The following is a 7,237-nucleotide window of genomic DNA, read 5'->3' as shown; positions in this document are numbered from 1 at the left end:
AGCCCGGGTCCCAACGGGATGCTGGTGATTATGAGAATAACGAAAATAGAGAAAATGATTTTTTTTTTAAAAAGTACTATTGTTTTAATAATTCAATTGATGCACGCATCAATGTGGTGGAAATATTGCTCATGAAAATCAACTCCGAAGTCTGAACTAATAACATCAGCCTTATCTAGGGGAAAGACAGAGTACTTTCTGTGTAGTAACTGAAATATTGCCTTTTTAGTTTGAAAGGGGACACGGGTATCTTACTCTTTTCTATCTCTGCTCACACAAGGAGATATTGCTTAAACCATCATCTCTTCACGTAGAGATTGAACTCATCCCTAAATATCGTACATATTCTCTCTTGATACATGAAATAAACCTGACAAAAAGCTTTACAAACAACTCTTCTACAGCAAGTAGAGAAAAGTTTTTCAATTGCCCTCACCAAAGCCATCACACCCCTAGTTGAATCTGTTAAGAAAATACAAGATCGACCACAAGTCCCAGTGAAACAGCCAGCGAATGAGACTGAAAAGAAATTTAAGAACCTAGAAACTAGAATAACAGAATTAAAAAAAAAGGAGATATCTTATTACTGGGGGATCTGAATGCAAGGACCTCAAATTTAGTTGATTTTATAAATCAGGATAGCACAAAGCATCTTCCATTGTTTGATTCCTATACAAGCCTGATGTCCAGATTAAAAGTCGCAGTAGCCTTGATGAAAGTTTTGATGATAGAGGAAAAGAACTTGTTAATTTATGTATAAATAATCAAATGCGAATTGTAAATGGTAGAACAATGGGTGACTTATTTGGTCAGTTTACATGTTTTAATGTTCATGGTCAAATAAACGGTAGATTATTTGATTGCAAGTGAAGATATGTTAGATCAGATATTATATTTCAAAGTATCTGATTTTTTAGCTACTTTTTCTGACTGTCATTGCAAAATATCATTTGAAATCTTGGCCAGATTTCAAGAAAACGTTTCAACAAGTAAAAAATTGCATAAAGCTCCATTTAAATACAAATGGACAGAAAACTCTGCTGTTAAATTCCAACAGGCACTTGACTCACCAGCTATCCAAAAACAAATTAATGACTTTTTGAAAATAAGTTTTAAATTTGTTCAGATGTAAAAGATATAAATACCAAAGCTCAAGATCTAACCAATATTTTTGTCAATGTGGCAAATATGTCATTGTATAAACCTACTCGATGCAACAAATAAAAATCTTGCAAAAAAAAAAAGAAATAAGTGGTTTGATAAAGATTTACACAGAATGAGAACAAACTTAATCTCACTTGGAAAACTATATGCTAAATTCCCTAGAGATCCATTCATAAAAGGTAGATACTGTAGAAATCACAGATTGTACAACAAATCCAGGAAAACTAAATATAAGCTATTTATGAACTTGATGCTACATAAACTTGATATGATGAAATCTAACAACCCTAAACATTACTGGAAACTGGTAAATGATATCAAGGGATCAACAAAAACTGGGAACTCTTCATGTTCACAAATTGATTCTAAGACTTGGGTCACCCATTTTAGAGATTTGCACTCTAATACTGACAAAATATTTCAGAATAGACTTAATGAGCTAGAATATATTCTACAGGGAAAAGAAAAGAAAGCCATATTTAATGAACTTGATTTTGAAATTAAAGATAAAGAAATAATAAATACACTTGCAAAGCTCAAGTTAGGTCAAGCAGTTGGGCCTGATCTAATTTCAAATGAAATGCTAAAATGTAGTCAAAACTACTTAATCCTATGTTTAAGAAAACTATTCAATATGGGCCGATGGCTATATCTCTCCAATTTATAAATCCGAGGACCCCAACGACCCAGCAAACTATAGAGGCATAACTATAACAAGCTGCATTGGTAAATTATCTAACTCTATACTTAATAACAGATTAGATTTGTACTTGCGGAAGAATAATCTAATTCATAATTCCCAAATAGGATTTACAAAACATGCTCAAACTGCTGATCATGTCTTTATCTTAAAAACCTTGATATATAAATATTGCAATACCAAAGAAGGTAGGCTTTATACATGTTTCATTGACTTTTGTAAGGCTTTTGATAGTGTAATACACACTGGTTTGAAACTAAAACTGTTGAATATGAATATTGGCAGTTATTTTTACAACATTATCAAGGATATGTACAGGAATTCTAAAGCGTGTGTTAGAATCGGAGATAGTCTTACTGATCCATTTTTGATTAACCTTGGTATAAGACAGGGGGACAATTTAAGTCCCCCTCTGTTCAAAATTTTCATCAATGATTTTCCATTATATCTCGAAAAATATATAGATACTTACGAAAGCCTATTAGTATCATGTAAAAAAAAATTAATTCACATTCCATTATCTCGTAATTACGAGAAAAGATCTCGTAATTACGAGAAAAGATCTCATAATTACGAGAAAAGATCTCGTTATTACGAGAAAAGAACTCGTAATTACGAGATAATCATCTCGTAATTACGAGAAAATATATCGTTATTACGAGAAAAGATCTCGTAATTACGAGATAATTATCTAATAATTACAAAATAAGATCTCGTAATTACGAGAAAAGATCTCGTTATTACGAGAAAAGATCTCGTAATTACGAGAAAAGATCTCGTTATTACGAGAGAAGATCTCGTTGTAACGAGAAAAGATATTTTTTACAAGATCTCGTAATTACGAGAAAATATTGATATAAAGCCGAGTTGCACAACTTATGGATAATCTTGGAAACATTTGATACTATTTCCCTCTTTGTTGATTGGTCAGGAAATCGAAATGATTTCGTTCAAAGTGCGTGTGACGGTACATATTGTCGTCCGGTGTCGCATGATTTAGCAACGCTAGATACCTATAATTTTCGTTCGGGTTATCATTTATGTTCCGGTTCGCGTAAGTTTAGTTGCGGTCATAATCACACTTTTAGAAACATGAAATGCATATGTTTACGCACATTTTTTTTGTATTTTATTTAGTTCATCGGGTTATACGATAATCAAAGACAAATATCTTTAGAACCAGAATATTTGTACGTCTATTTTTGTGTTTTTTAAATTTGTCAGATCAACAGGTGTTCATTTTTGATTTATTAAGGAGGTTTGATTTCCAATACAAAGGATTGTAAACTGGAGGTGTGAAACCTGTATATATGTAGATAGAGTTGTTACATGACTCCTTCTACAGTATGTACCGACACAAATCCTCACCATTATTAGATGTACATGTAGCATCAGGTACTGATCCACATGTAGGAATGAGACTTCTTGAATTAAGTTTGGATTTTTATTTATCTATTATATTTTTACAAATCTAGATTATATACTCAAATGTATGCAATATTTTTCATTTTTATTAATCAATGCCAACATATATCTTTAATGATCAAATCATTTCGTACTGGTTACTTAAGATATTGAGTACGCGTGAGAGAGAGAGAGAGAGAGAGAGAGAGAGAGAGAGAGAGAGAGAGAGAGAGAGAGAGAGAGAGAGAGATGGCACTAGTCCCTGTACATGCATGTTACTAAGAAAAACATACACTTAAAGCGCTAGATAGTGGTTTGTTGAAATAGTGATATTTTCATATTATAGATATTTTAAATTGAAATTTATCAATATATAAAATGAAACAAGTCAAACATGTAATCATTTATTGAGTTAACAAATAGGCTATCACGGCCTCCATTGAAAATGGTATTGGAATCGTACAAGAATTCCAAATATTCATTCGCATTAAACAATTCAGCATTTAACCACAGCTAAATATTCTCTACAGAGATACCTATAGTTATCTTACCACCCCACCCTTCCCATCTATCGCGGCCGGCGACAATATATTCCAATGTTTATTGTCTCCGACAACAGTATGTACCGTGATGCAAAAAATATGCCTTGTCTCAGCGCATATTATCGTCAGCGACAATATGTAGTATATGTACCAATGGACAATATGTACCGTGAGGATACCTGCATATCGTCGCCGAGGATAATCTTGAACTTTCAAATTTATACACAGTTACACTTTAGCATTATGATAGTTTAATTTTATATTTAGCTTATATCATCGTAAAATTTAATTAATTGATAGTGCAGAAACCTACAATAATAAATCGTCGTTTTCTTTCCATTGTACTTTAAATGCATGAATAAACTTTCGTTCGGTAAGTTAACTTTCTAAAAATTCTATTGGTCAACTTGGCATGCTTTGAAGGGAAAGTGATTTCTTATATTTAAAACAGCATCCAAAACACACTGACGGAATGAGGAGAGGAGAGCTCATATAAAGAAAAATATCATGTGACCAATATTAACATATTTTCCTATTAATTTCGAGATAATTATCTCGTTATTTCGAGATCTTTTCTCGTAATTTCGAGATAATTATCTCGTAATAACGAGATCTTTTCTCGTAATAACGAGATAATTATCTCGTAAATACGAGATAGTTTCTCGTAATAACGAGTTAATTATCTCGTAATAACGAGATCTTTTCTCGTAATAACGAGATAATGATCTCGTAATAACGAGATCTTTTCTCGTAATAACGAGATCTTTTCTCGTAATTACGAGATAATTATCTCGTAATAACGAGATCTTTTCTCGTAATTACGAGATAACTTTCTCGTAATAACGAGATCCTTTCTCGTAATTACGAGATATGGGAATGTAAATTCATTTTTTATATGATACTAATAGGCTTTCGTAGATACTGTATCACTTCAAAAAGAAAATTTAAATTGTTTAATGTATGCAGACGACGTAGTAATAATGTCAACAACAGCGAAGGGTTTACAACAGAGAATAGATATTTTAGAAACATACTGTAATAATTGGTGTTTGAATGTCAATGTTAAGAAAACAAAAGTTATTGTCTTTAACAAGGCTGGGAGAATACTGCAGTGTAAATTTAAATTCCAGAACAAACATATTGAATGTGCACCTTATTATAAATACTTGGGTACCTTTTTTTCTGCATCTGGCAGTTTTAGTACCGCTAAATCTGAACTATATAACACAGCCCTCAAAGGATTTTATAAATTGAAAAAAGATTTTTTATGTTTAGCACCAGGAATTAAAACAAGTATTCATCTCTTTGACCACACAATAAAACCAATTTTATTATATAATTCTGAAATATGGGGTGGATAAATAGGTTCATGGAATAAATTATTCTTGGTGTACATAAGAAAAGTACAAATTTTGCTGTACTATCAGAATTGGGGAGATTCCCTCTACGTGATGATATTTTGAAATCAATCTTTTGTTATTGGTACAGCCTTGAAAACCAAAATGAATATAAACTACTTAAGGATGCTTATCTATGTAGTAAATCTTTACATTTCAACAACAAACTGTCATGGTAGTCACTAGTAGAAAAAGCTTTAGAATATGTTAAAATTGGATATCCGTCAAGAGATTTTAGTCAGTATAGATTTGCACTTATTTTAAACTAAAGGAGCACTTTGGTTTTGAGAACTATCTTAATAAAATTAAAAATTTTGATATTAGAAGATCTATTTGTAAGTTACGGATATCAGCTCATAAATTAATGATTGAAGTTGGTAGATATTCTGGTATTACTAGGAATGAACGAATATGTAACAAATGCAACTCCGGTTCATTAGGTGATGAGATTCATTTTTGATTAAATGTGAAAAGTTTGTTGATGAAAGAAAATCTTTTTGTGATGCTATAGAAAAAAACAATTAAATTTTTTACCAAACTCAATGATGAACAAAAATTCATTTACATAGTTCTGAAGAGCCCGGCATCTATTCTAAATATAACTGGAAAATTTATTTTGAACAATATATGACACTAGCTATTTGTATATAACTATGTGTTATGTAATCACTTCTTTCTTTACTTATATACGTATATGTACATTATTTATATGTATTTTCATGCTGCCCCTTGAGGGCCCTTGATTGGAAAATAAAATATGTTCTATATTCTATTCTTGTTTATAAAATTCTTTTAGAAGAAAACTGAAAATACACTGCCGGGAATTAATAGAGGGTTCGGTGTCATTCTCATTTCTTTTATACAGTTTATATAGTCACACAATCAATTGTTTGGATTTATTTCAAATTGAAGAGAAAGAGATTGAATAAAAAAGGAAAAATTTTCATATATATATATATATATATATATATATATATATATATATATATATAAGAATTATTAGAATTATGTATTGCAAACAAGCTTAGAATAGCCAACGGTAGAACATTTGGTGATATATATGGGAAATTTACATGTCATAATTATGCTGGTTCCAGTGTGGTAGACTACTTCATTGTATCTGAACAGTTGTTAGAAGATGTCTTGTATGTACATGTATCTGATTTTTTACCTTTATCTGACTGCCATTGTAAAATCTCAATGAAACTTTTATCATCATTTGAAAGGGAGTATACATGTGACAACATGCAGGAGATGCCCAAATGATACAATTGGGATAGTTTATCTGTAGGAAACTTTCAAAAAAATTTTCATGCAACCAACCGTCCAGAATGATATAAAGCTTTATTTAAACACACCGATAGAGTATAATGAACAAAGTATAAACAAGGCCACCAACGACATTCACAAAATCCTAAACAAAGTAGCTAAACTATCTTTACAAAGAAAAACACAACATAGAAACACAACCAATAAAAAATGGTTTGATTCCGACCTTACAAAAACGAGAAAATACTTATTTGAGAAAGCAACTTTACTTTCAAGATTTCCCAATAACCCTTACTTACGAGGTTCCTTTTTCAAATTAAATAAGGAATATGCCAAGCTGCGGAAACGTAAAAAGCGAGAATTCAGGCAGGGTATTCTAGATAAACTAGATCAAATGAATGAAACTAATCCTAAAGAATATTGGAAATTAGTCAAATCGCTTCGCGAAAATGAAGGGAAAAAAGACAATTTAGAGAAGTGTATTGATGGGGATACAAGGTTTGACTATTTTACTTCTCTATCTAAATTACCAGATCATTACAAGGACAGAGTTAAGACTATAGAAGCCGGAATTAATAAACTAAAAAACAGCCAGACCTGTAAGTCGTTTAGCAAATTGGATTTCAAGATATCTTTGTCTGAAATTCAAAAGGCCATATCTACTTTGAAGTCGGGTAAAAGTCCTGGTTTAGACAACATCTCAAATGAAATGATAAAAGCAGCTCAAATATATATAAATCCTTGTATCTCAAAACTATTCA

This window comes from Ostrea edulis, chromosome 3 (assembly GCF_947568905.1).
Source record: "Ostrea edulis chromosome 3, xbOstEdul1.1, whole genome shotgun sequence".
Taxonomy (NCBI): domain Eukaryota; kingdom Metazoa; phylum Mollusca; class Bivalvia; order Ostreida; family Ostreidae; genus Ostrea; species Ostrea edulis.
This window is presented reverse-complemented; position numbering follows the sequence as displayed.